Source organism: Otolemur garnettii, unplaced genomic scaffold (genome assembly GCF_000181295.1).
Source record: "Otolemur garnettii isolate 467f Iridium unplaced genomic scaffold, OtoGar3 scaffold00125, whole genome shotgun sequence".
In the NCBI taxonomy this organism is placed as follows: Eukaryota; Metazoa; Chordata; class Mammalia; order Primates; family Galagidae; genus Otolemur; species Otolemur garnettii.
Window position 1 is genome coordinate 5,027,018 of NW_003852520.1, and position 16,502 is coordinate 5,043,519.

A 16,502-nucleotide genomic window follows, 5' to 3' on the forward strand; every position below is an offset into this window, starting at 1 on the left:
CAACAGCCCAACAGTCACTTTAGGGATGAAAATGTGTTTGGAGTTTTCAGCAAGCCATACCCCCAAATAATTTTCACAGTTTGACTTGTTTGTCAACTACCTCAATAACTACATTCCCAGTGCTTGTCTTAATGTGACATGACTCAGATTTCATTATGTGCAAACAGTTCTCTCCCTAGGTCATTTGTCAAAAACAATCAGCAGCTATTGTTTAACATTGTAGAAACTGGAAAAATAAGAGGAAAATAAACTCAAGGACAGCAGAAAGAGGTAAAAAATAATGATTAGAGTGAAAATAAATGAAATATGCAATAGTAAAACAGAAGAAAAATTGTAAAATCAATTTTTTTAAATATCAACAGAACTGACAAACTTTTAGCTAGACTGACCACACAAAAAAAGAAGACTTCAATCATCAAACTCAAGAATGTAAAAGGAGACATCCCTACCAACTTTAATTATTATATAAAAATAATATGAGCATATAAGCATCTGTCTGCCAGTAAATTAGATAGTTTAAATAAAATGGAAAAATTTTTAGAAAGATAAAAATTACCAAAACTGACTCAGGAAGAAACAGAGTATCAAGTAGATGTATAAAAAGAAAAGTGATTAAATTAGTAATAAAAACTCTTCCCACAAAATTAAGCCAGGTCAAATTGGTTTCACAGGTGAAATCTTTCACATGCTTAAGGTATAATTAACACCAGTGTTTTTTTTTTTTCAAAAACTTTCAAAATTAGAAGAAGATGATCCAATTTTCAACTCAGTCTATGAGACCAAAGTTATTCTTATACCAAAACCAGACAAAGACATCATAAGAAAAATGCAAAACTATGGGTTAATAAACCTTAGGAATATAGACACAAAATTCTTCAACAGTTTGTTAGAAAACCAGATATAGTGATATTATTAAAAGATTTCATATCATAACCAAGTGGGATTTATTCCAGAATACAATGTTAGATTATCATACGAAAATTTTTGGAAGTAATATTTAATATTAATAGAAGAATAAAAAAACATACAATCACCTCAATAGATACATAAAAATATTTCTACAAAATTAAAAATACTTTTATGATAAAAAACATTTAACAAATTGGAAATGTAAGAGAATGTCTTCAACCAGATAAAAATCATCTACAGAAAGCTTATAGCTGGCCAGGCATAGTGGCTGACGCCTATAATCCTAGCACTCTGGGAGGCCAAGGTGGGTGGATTGCTTGAACTCAGGAGTTTGAGACCAGCCTGAGCAAAAGTGAGATCCTGTCCCTACTAAAAAATAGAAAAATTGAGGCAAGAGGATCGCTTGATCCCAAGATGGAGATTGCTATGAGCTATGATGCCACAGTGCTCTCCTCAAGGTGACAGCTTGACACTCTGTCTCAAAAAAAAAAAAAAGAAAGATAGAAAGAAAGAAACTCTTATAGCTGACATCATGGTAGGGGTGAGAGACAATGCTTTTTCTCTAAGATCAGGAACACAAAGGTATTCCCTCTAGCCACTTCTGTTCAACATTGTAGAGGAGGTTATAGTCAGGGCAATTAGGCAAGCAAAGAAAATAAAAAGATGTCCAGAGATTAGAAAGGAAGATGTAAACCTATCCCTATTTGAGGATCTTGTATTTTGAAAATCCTAAGGAATTCACACCAAAAAAATTATTGGAAATGATGAGATCAGTAAGACTAAATGGTGCAAATTTCAATATAAAAATTAATTTATTCATATATTCTACCAAATAACCTAAAATGCAATTAAAAACAATTCCATTTGCAATAAATTAATAATAGAATAGTACAAATAAATTTAAATAAATAAGTGTAAGACTTATGCTCTGAAAATTTCAAAACACCCTTGAAAGAAGGTAAAGATGTAAGTAGATAAAAAGTTATCTTGTTTTGATGTATTGGAAGCCTTAATATTTTTATGATGACAGTATTTTCCAATTTGATCTATAGGTTCAATATAATCCCTATTAAAATTCTAGGTATATTATTGCAGAAATGCATAAGTTAATTCTAAAATTAGTATGGGAATGCAAGGAGTTGCAAATAGTCAAAATAGTTTTGATAAAAAAGAAATTTGGAGGACTTACACTTATGAATTTCAAAAGTTACTAAATCACTGTAGTTATCAAGACAATGTGATACTGTTGTTAGGATAAGGATATAGATTCTTAGAATGGAGTATAATTGAGCATTCAGAACAAAACATATTGCTTTAAATATGGGTACAAAAATTGTTCAATGAGAAAAAAATAGTCTTTTCAACATAAAATGCTATGGCAGCAAGATATCCACATGCAAAAGAATGAAGGCAGATGGCTACCTCACACTATGTGCAAAAATTAACTCAAATGGATCAATAGCCTAATTGTAAATGTTAACACAATAAAAATCTTAGAAGAAAAAAATAAAAATCTTCACATAACCTTGGATTAGGCAATAGTTTTGTAGATAAGTCACTGTAAGAACAAGCAACAACAACAACAACAAAAAAACTGGATAACATGAGTTTAATAAAATTTTTAAAACTCTGTGATTCAAAGGACATCATAATGAAAATGAAAAAAATATAACCAAAAGAATAGGCAAAAACATTTGCAAAGTATACAAGAGTCTGAATAGAGCTTACAACAGAGAACATACATAAATGACCAATAACCATATGAAAAGATGCTGAACATCATTAGCCACAGGAGATATATGAACCAAAACCAAAATGAGATACAACTTCACAACCACTAGGATACCTATAGTCAAAAAGACAATAACAAATGTCAGGCTGGTCTACATGCAGTGGTGTTTTACAACTAATTGATCACAACCAAGTACAGATTCCTTTGCTCCATTTCCAATCCCATGGACTCACCTGATTAACTTAAGAAAAAGTGTCAGTGAGGATATGAATTAATTGGAACCCCTATGTACAGTTGATAGAAATTTTAAAATGAACATCTATTATGGAAAACAGTTTAGCAGTTCCCCAGAAAAGTAAAGATAGAATTACAATATGACTTAGCAATTCCACTTCTAAGTATTTTCATAAGAAAATTAAAAATGTGTTCATGCAAAAATGTTCATAGCAGCCTTATTTATAACAATCAAAAGGTGAAAAGAAGTCAAAATGTCCATTAACTAATGAATGGATAAGCAAAATGTAATATAGCCATAAAATGGAACATTACTTTGTTATGAAAAGGAGTGAAGCTTTTATATAATGAACATTCCTTATATGTGTCAAACTAAATGAATCTTGAAAGCATACTACATATTAGCTGGGCATTGTGGTGGGTGCCTGTAGTCCTAGTTACTTGGGAGGCTGAGGCAAGAAAATCAGTTAAGCCCAAGAGTCTGAGTTTGCTGTGAGCTGTCATGCCATGGCACTCTACCAAGGATGATATAGTGAGACTGTCTAAAAAAAAAAAAAATACTACATGAAAAATGTGAGACACTAAGGCCATATATTGAATGATTCTATTTATTTGAATTGTCTAGACTTACAAATCTATAGAGACAAAAATAGATTAATGGTTATCAGAGGTTGGCAGAAAGGGAGAATGGGGAGTAACTGTTAATGGGTATGAGGTTTGTGGAAGAAAGTGATGACAATATTTTTTAAATTAGATAGCACTAATTCTATGACTATAATTAAAAACCCACTAATTGTACAATATAAGTCAATTTTTAGAATTAAATGAATTCTACCTTTATAAAACTTTTATAAAAATGAAATAACTTACACTTCTGATTTTAACCTTAAAATACCAGAGCCAGGAATATAAGTATTAATTGTGGAAGCAAGGAGCCAGGAGAAGGACAGTTGAGATTATGCTAAGAACATAGAATATGAGATAGGACTCTAGGAGAACACTACATGAAAATCATTAGACGCATGTATTCAAGATGAAGTCAGGAATATATACCCAAGCATGAATTTAGAATAGCACCATGTATTATACTCCAGTAGCCATGCTAAATTCAGGGCATCATACCAAGGTTTTCCTTGCCCTGCTGTCAAACTTTTTATTCAGAATGTAAAAATAAGAAAAGAGGATTTGTTCTTTCAAATCAAATACTAATATCAAGCATCGGTGAAATGGAAATGAATCTTGGGAAGACAGTAAATTATCCTATTATTCTTAGGGTTTTATGATAGCCAATGTAGATATGAGTGAGCATGAGTGAGTTATGGGTTAGGAGTGAGCAGATTTCAAAAACTTTGTATGATGCAATGATAGGAGAGTATAAGAGGAAATGTGGATCAAAGTCTATGAGAGGCTAATAGAAGTTAAATCAACAGTACAATCAAGATAGTACAGGACTCAAAAGATTAACTGCCTGAATATCATGGTGTGACTTATTAGATTTTAAATAACTTGCATAAAAGACAAAAGAAGAAGAAATAGCCAAGAACAATCCCTTATATGTGTCTAACATTTTATAGTTGGTACTGTCATTCTCTAATTGACTATTTTTTTCTCATTCATTCATTCAGTAAACATTGGTATGTAGAAAACACAAGACAATAGTTATTTAAAAAAAAATTTGTATCAAGAGACCAAACCTCAGACTGAGAGTGGAGGTTTTATAAAGGGATAACAAGCATAAAATAGGCAACTACAGCAGAATAGATTAATGTTGTCATTTAAGAGTTTCATCTGCAAAAGTAATCAAAATAGATATCAAGTAATGGGGGCCCAGAGAAAGGCAAGAAAACTGTTCCCTAAAAGAATTTAAGGGATGAAAAGCATCCAAGTGTTTGGAGAAGTGTCAAAGACTGGAATTTTCTTGAATGATAATTAGGAATCAATGAAACTGACAAGTGGGAGCAGTTTAGAACACTATTTCATGAAGAGGATACTGTATGTACTTTAACACAAGATACACAAAACATTTACATATCTGTTATCTCATTTTACCATCATAATAAACCTGAGAAAAGGTAAGGCAATTTTTATGATCCACATTTTATAGTCAAGAAAACTGAGGCTTGGGTTAGAAGAGAAAGCAATTTCCTTACAGGGGAAAATCTCAACCCTGGCCTTCTTCATACTACTTGAATAGGAAAAATGAATAAAGTTATATGAACCTATAAGAGCAGAGTCAGAAAGGTAATTTTGTCTAAGAAAGAGGACTTTTGGCCCTTTTTGTGCTTTTATTTTTGGAACAAGATGAAGAAATGGAATATAGACCCTCTCCCTGGATCAGATTAGAAAGTACTGTCCCACTCCTATCATAGTTATTAAGAAGAATGATCTTCAAGCAAGAACTGATAAAAAAAAAAGAACTGATAAAAAAAATCTTAGAAAATTGAAGCCCATGGTAAGTGAAAGAAAACACCAAGTTGTTCTCTATGAGTTTGAATCCCCAGGACCAGGGGAATTACATTTGATGGTCTTGCATGATCGTGTAATGTCTAAAGAATCACAAAACTACTGCTACAAATTCTGAGAAATTATGGAGACCTGAATGGATACATGCTAGAATTCTAAAGACAGGGAATTATCCTCACATTCAGGACATACAAGAAGGCACATATCAAATATTGAAAAAAAAAAAAAAACATAAGCTTGATATTTATTCCAAGCAAAACTTGTGCAACAAGAGTTTGTGGACACTTACTAAAGGAAGCTGTGATTTTTCAGAGCCAACACAGCTTCCCTGGGAACACTTCAGGCCAAATCTATACAAATCACATATAGTTTGCCCAACCCCAAATTGGTGTATTTAGGACTTTTATAAAATTTGCACGTCATTACATAGTTAGTATATTATGAATTTGTAATTAAGTAGCCTACTTTTTTTTTTTTTTGAGACAGAGTCTCACTATGTTGTCCTTCGTAGAGTACTGTGGAATCACAGCTCACAGCAACCTCAAACTCTTAGGCTTAACTGATTCTCTTGCCTAAGCCTCCCAAGTAACTGGGATTACTGGTGCCCACCATGATGCCCAGCTATTTTTGTTGTTGTTGTTGTTGTTGTTGTTGTTGCAGTTGTCATTGTTGTTTAACAGGCCCGGGCCAAGCTTGAACCCACCAGCCTCAGTGTACGTGGCTGGCGCGGTACCCATTGTGCTATGGGCACTGAGTCTCAGTAGCCTACTTTTTGAATTAACATAATTGTCCTCAGTATTTGTCCAATGATTATTTATTTAATTTCTACTATGTGTAAATACTGTGCTGGGCTCTGATCATAAAATGCTGAATTATAATCTATTTCTCAATTTAATAAAATTTATTCATGATCAAACTCAATATTTAAGTATAGTCTATCATGCATATGTGTCATTATTTATTCTACCTAGCTCTTATTGATTCTCTTAAAATTATTTCCTTTTCATTCATTGATCTTTGTATTGGTTATTTTTTTTTTTCATTTCAATTTCCCTTAGCTCTGCTCTGATCTTTGTTATTTCTTTTTTTCTACTGGCTTTGGCCTTGACATGTTCTTCTTTTTCTAGTTTCCTGAGCTGTGGCATTAATTAAATTGTTAATTTATGAACTTGCTGTTTTTCTGTTGTAAGAATTTAGTGCTCTGAACTTTCCTTTTAGTACTGCTTTTTCTGTATCCCAAAGACTTGAGTAGCATGTGCTGCTTTTGGTGTTCAATTAAAAAACTCTTTTGATTTCCATACTGACTTTGTCATACACCCAACGATTAGTCAGCAGCAGGTTGTTTAATTTCCATGTGTTTGTGTAGTTTGAAAGTAGCAATTAAAGTTTATTTTTAGTTTTATTCAATAGTTGTTTGAGAAAATACATGTTGTGATTTTTATTTATTTATTTATTTATTTTTTGGCTTGAGATAGTTTTGCCCTGTCACCCTGGGTACAGTGTTGTGTCATCATAGCTCACAGCAACTTCAAACTCTTGGGCTTATGTGATCTACTTACTTCAGTTTTTCATTTTTAGTAGAGACAAGGTCTTGTTCTTGCTTAGGCAGGTCTCCAACTCATGAGTTTAGGCAATCCACCAGCCTTAGCCTCACAGAATGCTAGTATTACAGGTGTGAGCCATCACGTCCAGCCCTAATTTTGATATTTTTATTTGGCTGAGACTTGTTCTGTGGACTAATATATGATCTATTTTATATCATTATTCATCTTGGAAAATGTTCCATGTGCTGATGAGAATAATGTATGTATATTTTACAGTTTGAGGGTAGAATGTTCTATAAATATCTGTTAGGTCCATTGGTTTAGATTCGTGTTTACGTCCAGCATCTCTCGACATGGTTACAGGATTTCCATTGATAACAAGCTTCCCGTTCTCAGCCTTGACTATGCCATGAAATTTGCCATGGGTGGAAGCATACTGGAACCTGTAAACCATGTAGTTGAGGTCAATGAAGGGGTTTTTGATAGCAACAATATCCACTTTACCTGAGTTAAAAGTGGCCCTGGTGACCAGGCACCCAATATGGACAAACCCATTTATTCCATGGTGATTCAGGGATAAGGCTGGCACTGCACAAGAAGCTGCAGCTGTCTGTTGAACAGGAAGACCAGAGAGCCCCATGCTCTTCTTACAGATCTCAACTCAAGGGTTCTTCTATTAGAGAATCTTTCACTTCCTTCCCTGACAGGTCAATTCCTCATGACACCTTACACACTTTTTTTACAATATTTGCATTCCTGTAATTGCACATTAACATCTATGATTTTCTAATTACTGTTTTCCCCTTTCACTGCATTGAAATCTCAGCAAAGTGAATTCTCATGTATGTTTTTGTTTGCCAGTGAATACAAACACCTAACATAGCACCTATCACATAGTATAAGGTAAAATATAAATAATTTTCAAATAAATGATAAATAATTCAGTGAATGAATGACCTGTTACTTCTTGTAATGGAGACATTTAGAAAAATAGAGTACTTCTTTTGTGTATATACTCTCACATCTATACAATGGCAGCTGATCATAACAGGAGGCTTGCATCAAAATTCGCCAAGACTAGCAGCCAAGATCAAGCCATGAAATGGCCATACAATTTAAGCTAGTATAGGATGTTAAAAGCACAGTGCCATACACATAGTTTGGATTTTAATAAATCCTTATTGAATCACTGACTTGGCAGAGAGTGAGGAGTTGTTTGAATATTGTGCAAAATGCAATAAGTGAGGAAAATATGTAGAATAAACTCTTCTTTCCTGAATGAGTTTTAAAAAATGGAAATGGGAAATGGCACACACCCAGACTTGGAATTGAAGAAGACAAGGAAGGTATTGTTAGAAGCTATTTTTCTCCATTTAATTTGATTTTAGAAGTTTGGGGTAGGTCTAAGTATAAAAGTGCTTTGGAGAATTCAGATTTTGAGATGCGATTCCTTCCCATTCATGTATTAATCTTGGAGTACTGTGTCCAACATTGAAATACACAATTTTAAAAAGATATAAAAAGTTTGAACAGTATCGGCAAAAGAGTGACAAATGTGACTAAAATATAGGTGAAGATCCTATATGCCTCTCACCAAAAAAGCTGTTTGTGAGAGAGCAGTGCAGGCATACTTCTAAGAAACTGAGGCAGAATCCCATGTGGCCAGGTTAGTTGCAAGCCTAACATGACCAGGGCTTTGGCTGGAATAGCATTTCTAGACTGTGTTAAGGAATTAAGTTTGACTTTATAAGGTCAATGAAAAAGCCCTTTGGAAAACTGGCCAGATACCCATCAGTAACCTTTCCTGATCTGTGGTTAGTGACGAAGATCACTTGCTGATGGGTCTGGGAATGGAACCTTTCCTGATCTGTGGTAAATGATGAAGGTCACTTGTTGATGGGTCCGGGAATAGAAATGTGTTAGGAGACCTCAAGAGAAGAGGAATTTACCCAATGCATACAGGTATCTAATGGCACAGATGAAACCTAGGCTCATGAAAGGCTTTTGAGAAGTGCAGCCTGAGAATTCCTATAAAAGGCTCCAGCAAAACCCCCCTGACTTAAGGCCTACATTGGAGCAGAGATTTGCACACAAATTCCTGTATGCTTAATAAGTTTCTCTATGCTTTGCTTAAAGATTCAAAGTAACTGCCTCCAAATGGCATGGTCAGTAGAACAGGCATTCAAATCTTCTCTTTCGCCCTAACCTCAGGCTTCATCAGATAAGAACAAAGAAAGTAACAACTGACAACATATTCTTCATTAAGTCATGTTAAACTGGGTTATGTTGAAAGGGTTATGCTTAAAGGTGTATGTTGGGTGCATTATCAGATTACCAGGGAGGAGCTACTTACAGGGCAGATGGTCATTAGATGATTAAATGGATTAATGAAGTCATTCACGTCCAATGCGCATGTGCAGAGGGATTGTAATGAAAATTAATGAGATCATTGCTGTATAATGTGCATGCACAAGATTCCCTATATAAATCAACAGCAAATAAAGAAAGCTTGCCATTTTGCCTGAGTGAGCAGATGGTCACCTTTATTTAAAACACAATTTCAGTAAGCGTGCTTATTCTTCGTGACATGGCTTTTCCATGAGACCCTTGACAGCAACACTTAAATACAATCAAATAAGGTCTAGAGAGGAACTGAAATTCTTCAGCCCAGGAAAAAGAGGGCTAATGGTGGTTTCATTTTTTTCAGAGTTTTTGTCTTATTTTGCCCAGAAAAGTAACTATCTTCCATGTCTACTGAGGGGAGATGAAAAGGATATGATTGTATCAGCAACTTAAAAAGTTATTAAACATAATGAACTTCCTGGCAGTAAGGACTGTTAGTTACAGAAATTTGTGATTTATGGGATTCAGGAATCTTCTTTACCAAAAACCTTTAAAAAAAAAAATAGTTCTTCAACTCCTCATAATTTAGAAGTCTTTGTTAGAAGGTAGGAACAGGGTTAGGGTTCGCATGGCTAGTGAGAGGACTATATGACTTCTCAAATCCCTTCCAGTCCTGGATATTTATAAATAATAAAAAGCTAACCAAAGTATTTAACACATTAAGACCCTTAACAAACATGGCCCTCCAGAAGAAAATTGTCGTGATGTTGTTATGAAATGCATAGATATTACTTCTCAGCAGCAGTCAGTAGAAACAAATATTTATTGCATCCTGGTAGGGAATAGAACTCATACATAATTATAAATTGCTATGAAATGTAGAGGTAATATAATAAGCATTAAAGAAATAGTCCTGAACACAAGTACAATAGGTTGAGCCTAAGAAGTGCGGGCTATTTCCATAATTCAGTCATGGTGCAAAAATGAAAGATAATACATGGAATTACATATGCCACACAGATAACATTCAAAAAAATGAGTTAATTAGACTTATATGCCTAAGAAGAAAATGAATTCATTCATTTATTATTTTTATTTATTCATTTATTTTTAGAAGACAGTAAAAGTAAATGACCATGGGGCTGCTGTACAACACTGAGGATCAGGAGAGAGCTTGCCAAACCATCACCAAAGAAAAGAAAAAAAAGAAAACATATCCTACATAGTGTCTGCCTGACAGAGCATTGATGGTTTTTTTATGCTACTCTCAATTCATATGCATAACTTGTTTCAGTATACACTGGGATTTTGCCCATGTGGACTGTAGACAGCCTATAGTCCTTAGTAGCAACATTTTAATATAATTAATATATTGCATTGAATGTAACTCTATGAAACTGTCTCATCTATAGTTTTGGAGAGATTATTTTAAACAAAGAGAGATACAAGGGTTGGTTTAATTTAGATACTGCTGAATTCAGTCTCTGCTATCTTTTGTTGGCAGCAGAGAAACCCAAATCAAAACCAAGACTTCTCCAAGATTTCCTTCTTCTTTTAGAAGAGACACATGTCACAACTTTTGCAAAGAAATTTGGCTTATTGTGTTTTAGAAATGCAGCTCAGTAAGTATATCAAAGATAAACTGCTCTAGGAAGCTAATGTTATACATCAAAGTGTTGGAAAGTGAAAGAGAGAGCAGAGGATGCCAAGTTACTAAATTTATAAATGTATAAGTCTGAGATTTCCCAATAATCACTAAATGTTCTATGTTGGTATTGAATAGACCTGGAAGCTCTGATTGCCATTGCACAGATTGTGATCCACCTGTCTTTCAGTATTTGAACACTCAGTTCTTGGTCTCATGCTGTGAAAACAGTCAGCTTCCCATGCGTTCTGTATAATAGGAGTAATTCATGAGTCTATCTATAAAGGCAATCATAATGCATGCAAGAAAAGGTTATGTAAAGCCCATGTTTGAATGAAGTGGCTCCAGTAAACTCAGTGCAAGTTTCAAACATCACTACTATATTTGAACTGATTTACAAATCCTATAGATCTTTGGCTGGTAATCCATATACTTTTGAAGGCAGAGAGGGAAAAAAATACTGATGACATAAACTCTACCTAAATCTCAAACTGTTGCAATTTCTTTACTTTTCTGCCTCATATTCATTAAACAACCTTACAATTTGGGGATATAAGAGAAATAGTAAGAAAAGATTGGTGCTGTGAAATTCATCCAGTGCCAACTGGGAAGAGCATAAGACGAACTCTGCAAAATATTTTTGCAATTTTTTTCTTTTTTTATTTCAGATTAATATGAGGATACAAATGGTTAAGATACATAAGTTGTGTTTGTCAGGAAAAGGTCAAGTGTAATTGAATCCTTTACTCAGGAGTTGTGCTGTATAACCTTACATTACGCCAGTTAGTTGAGAGTTTGATAATCCCTCTCCATTTTCCTCTCATTCCTCTCCTTGTTAGAAGGCAGGAAGAGGGTTCCTCCTACCTCTTCCTCACTTGAATTTTATTGTGTTTTTTTTTTCCTGGAGGTGTGTAGCTGTTTTCTATTGGGTTCATATTAGTAATGAGCACATTGGATACTTGCTTTCCCATTCTTGTGATACTTTACCAAGAAGAAAGTTCTTTAACTCCATATAGGTTAAAACAAAGGTTGTAAAGTCTCCATTATTTTTATAAGCGAATAGTATTCCATAGTATACATATACCACAGTTTATTAATCCATTAAGCCATTTAGTACTCCATAGTATACATATACCATGGTTTATTAATCCATTATTAATCACATGAATTGATTCCACTGAATTGAGCTATAGTAACCATTCTAGCACAAATGATCTTATGGTAAAATGACTTTTTTCCTTCTGGTTCCCTACCTAGCCATGGGATTGTGGAATCAAACAGAAGGTCTACTTTTAGCATTTTGAAGATTCTCTATAATTCTTTCCGTAGAAACTGTATTAGTTTGTAACATGACCAACAGTGTGTTTCGTCCTGTCCATATCCATGCCAGCATCTGTACCTTTGGAACGTCATGATGTGGGCTATTCTCACTAGAGTTAGGTAATATCTCAAGGTGGTTTTCATTTACATTTCTCTAATGAATAGGGAAGATGAGCATTTTTTTCATGTCTTTGTTGGTCATTTGCCTCTCTTATTCAGAGAGGTTCTCTTTATGGTTCTTGCACATTTATAAATAGTATTGTTTATTCTAATTACCATCTCTTCATCAGATTTATAGCATGCAAATATCTTCTCCCATTTTAAAGGTTGCCTGTTTGCTTTAGTTGTTGTTCACTTAGCTATGCAGAAGTTCTTTAACTTGATCAGATCTCATTTATTTATTTTTGCTGTTGCTACAATTGCCAGTGGGATCATCTTTATAAAATCTTTCTTCAGACCAGTAATGTCAAGAGCTTTTCCCACACTTTCTTTCAGAATTTTTATAGTTTTGTTTCTTATATTTAAATATTGTATCCAGATAGAGTAGGTTTTTGTTAGTAGTGAGAGGTGTGGGTCCAGTTTCAGTCTTCTACATGTGGCTAACCAATTGTCTCAGCATCATTTATTAAATATGGATTATATTCCTCAATATATGCTTTTGAAGCACAGATTGAAGATCAGGTGGCAATATGGGTCTGGCTTATCTCTGGGTTATCTATTCTACTCCATAGATCTACATCTCTATTTTTGTGCCAGTACTATGTAGTTTTAATTGCCACAGATTTGCAGTACAACCTAAAGTCTAGTAACATGTCTTCATATTTATTCTTACTTTTTAGAATTACATCAGGTTTTATTTCTGATAACGTATAAAATGAGGTACTCTATTTTCAAGTTCTTCAAAGTATGATGTTGGTGCATTGCTGGGGATAGCATAAAATCTGAAGATCACTTAGAGCAATATGGACATTTTAGCAATGTTAATTCATCCCAGTCATGAGCATGGTACCTTGTTCCATTTGTTTATGTCTTCTGCTATTTATTTTCTCAGGGTTTCCAAGTTCTCTCTATAGAGATCCTTTATGTCCTCTGTCAGATATATTACCAGGTATTTAATTTTTTGAGGAAATTATGAAGGGTATTGTGTTCTTGATTTGCTTCTCAGTTTGACTGTTACTGCCGTACACAAAAGCTACTGATTTCTGGATATTGATTTTAAATTCTGAGATATTAATGTATTTTCCTTTTACTTCCAGGACCCTTGTGGTTGAATCCCTAGATTTTTCTAAGTATAAGATCATATCATCAGTAAAGAACCAGAGTTTGACTTGCTCTGTCACAATTTGATTACCCCTGATATCCTTCTCTTGCCTAATTACATTGGCTAGGCACTATGTTGAATAGTAGTAGCAATAGCAACCATCCTTCTCTGGTTCCATTTCTAACTGGACATGCTTTCACTTTTACTCCATTGATTATGACATTGACTGTGAGTATGTGAGTATAAATTGCTTCTTTTACGAAATGTCTCATCTTTACCTATTTTCTGAAGTGTTCCTGTTAGAAAAGAATGCTAAATTTTGTTTAATGTATTTTCTGAATCTATTGAGAGGATCTTATGATCTTTGCTTTTGCTTCTATTTATGTGGTGAATTACAGTTTTGGATTTGTGTATGTTGAACCAAACTTGCATCCCTGGGATTAAGTCCACCTGATCGTCATGTGTAAATTTTTTTAATGTGTAGCTGTATTCCGTTTGCTAGGATATTTTGAATATCCTTGTGTTGCTATCTATTAATGACATTTGTCTGTAATTTTCTTTCTTTATTTTTTTTTGTTGGGTCCTTTCTGATTTTGGTATCATGGTGACATTTTCATCATATAAGGACTTGAGGGGAGCATCATTCTGCTCAATGTTTTGGAATAGGTTCTGCAATGTAGGCACAATCTCCACTTTTGAAGTTTGGTAGAATTCTCATGTAAAGCGATCTGGTCCAGAACTTTTTAATGAAAGAATTTTTTTACTGTTCTTGCAAATTTGGTGATTTATATCGGTCTGTTTAAAATTTTTAATTCTTTCTAGTTGAGTTTAGGGAGGTGGTGTGATTCCAAGTATTCATCAATTACCTACACATTGTCAAATTTCTGGGCATAGAGATTTTTTTGTAATAACCAGTATTGATCTTTTGTATCTCCATTGTATCTGTTACTATTTCCCATTTTTTCATTTTGGATTGAGGTTATTAAAACTCTTATTCTTCTGTTTCTACTCAATTTGACCATGAGTTTATTGATTTTATTAGTCTTTTCAAAGAAACGACTTTTTGTTTCTCTGATCTTAATGGCTATATTCTAAATTTTATTTAATTCTAATGTTAGTTATTTCTTTTCTTCTTCTACGTTTTGGATTGGATTTTTCTTCCTTTCCAGTTCCTTAAGATGGTTCATTATGTTGTTGATTTGCACTTTTTTCTGTTTTTTGGATGTGTGCATTTAATGTGATAAACATTCCCCTCAGGACTCCCTTTGCAGTATTCCACAAGTTTTAATAGCTCATGGCTTTATTTTTTCTTTGCTCAAGAAATCTAATGATTTCCTTCTTTATCTCCTCCTTGATCTAGGTATCATTCACCATAAGGTTGTTTGAACACCATAGGTCAGTGACCCTGACCCTCAGGGGATCATAGCTGAGACAAAGGTGGGATGGCAGAGGCTGGAACTGACAGCTAACCGGCAGAGGCTGGAACTGACAGCTAAGTGTGAGTTCTAACTGCTTGTGGCTGCCTGGGGCTCAGTCGCAGTTTCTGTCAACTCAAGCAGCATCTGATTCACAGGGGAATATATCCAGGACAGAAAAAATTCTGTGAAGTTGTTCTGTCCTGTTCTGCCAGCAACATCAATCAGGGGTAGGGCTGGAACCGAGTGAACCACCCCAGCCTCCATTAAGCACCCAAGGTTGGCAGGCCTCACCTCCCTCTACTGGATAGTGGCAGAAAGTGGCAGCCTGGCTCAGGACACATAGATCTCCCTGTGACTCAGGCAGTCATAACCCCCTGGAGCATCTACTCATTGGAGAGAACTGGGTCACAAACCTGTGGGGTTACCAGTGACTGGGTGTGACAGAGGTACAAGGTGGGGAAGAAGGCATAAACCTTCCCAGACTAATTTATTTGCTGGGTGTTTCCTTGACCTCACAGAGCACCAGAGAAATTCATACTTAAGCTGCCAGCAGACTCCTGCTATCTAGTTGCTGGAGACCTTTTGGACTCTTCCACCTGAGACCAGTGCTGACTGGGGCAATTGATTTAGATCTCTTGAACTGGGCCAATCCCCAAGGACTATCCAAAGTGGTACCCTGGGTATGTGGTTGTGGGTATGTTTGATTTTCCTTTTCCAATTTTTCCCTGTGGAGAGCAGGGTGACTTAATTGCTGGTATTTCTCCACAACTAAGACTTCAACCAAGAGTCACTAATTCACTAGGGTAGGACAGAGACCAGCTGAAAATAAGACAGAGCCACTTAGCCCCATCACACCAAGCAAGCCCCCAGTTTCTCAGGCCATAGCACTGTACAGGTCCTTGGTAAAGCTCTAGGGGAAAACATACAGACACCAGTCCAAGCTTTTGGTCAAAGGGCTAGTTAATCACTACCACTGGAGCCCCCAACCCAACTTCTCCTTATCTGTTCATCTAGCCAAATGGTGTAAAATAAGCATGGGGGCTGAATCAGTGGAAAAACTCCGGTAACATAAATAACCAGAGTAGATCAATCCCCCCCACCCCGAAGGAAGGATATGGCAGACACAACTGAAGTACCCACTCATAAACAGATGGCTAAGATATCAGAATTTGGATTGCAAATAAGATTAATAGAATAAAGGCAAAGTTGGAATTAGAAATTCAAAGAGCATTTCAAAAATTCTCTCAAGAATTCAATGAATTCAAAGACAACATCACTAAAGATTTTGACACATTGAGGCAAGAACATGCAGCCCTCAAAGATCTGAAAAATACAATAGAATTCCTTGTTAACAATGGAGCAGGCAGAAGAAAGGATCTCTGATACTGAAGACAAAGCATTTGAACACACCGAAGTGCACAAACAGGAAGAGAAATTGAGAGCAAAAACGGATCATTCTCTCAGAGAGCTCTGGGATAATTTAAAGAGATCTAATATTAGCTTTGTAGGAATACCTAAAAGCAACAAAGTTGCTTCACAAAACATAGAGGCTCTTCTTCATGAAATTATGAAAAAGAACTTTTGACACATGACAAGAGATTCTGAGATTAAGATAGAAGACAGTTTCAGAACC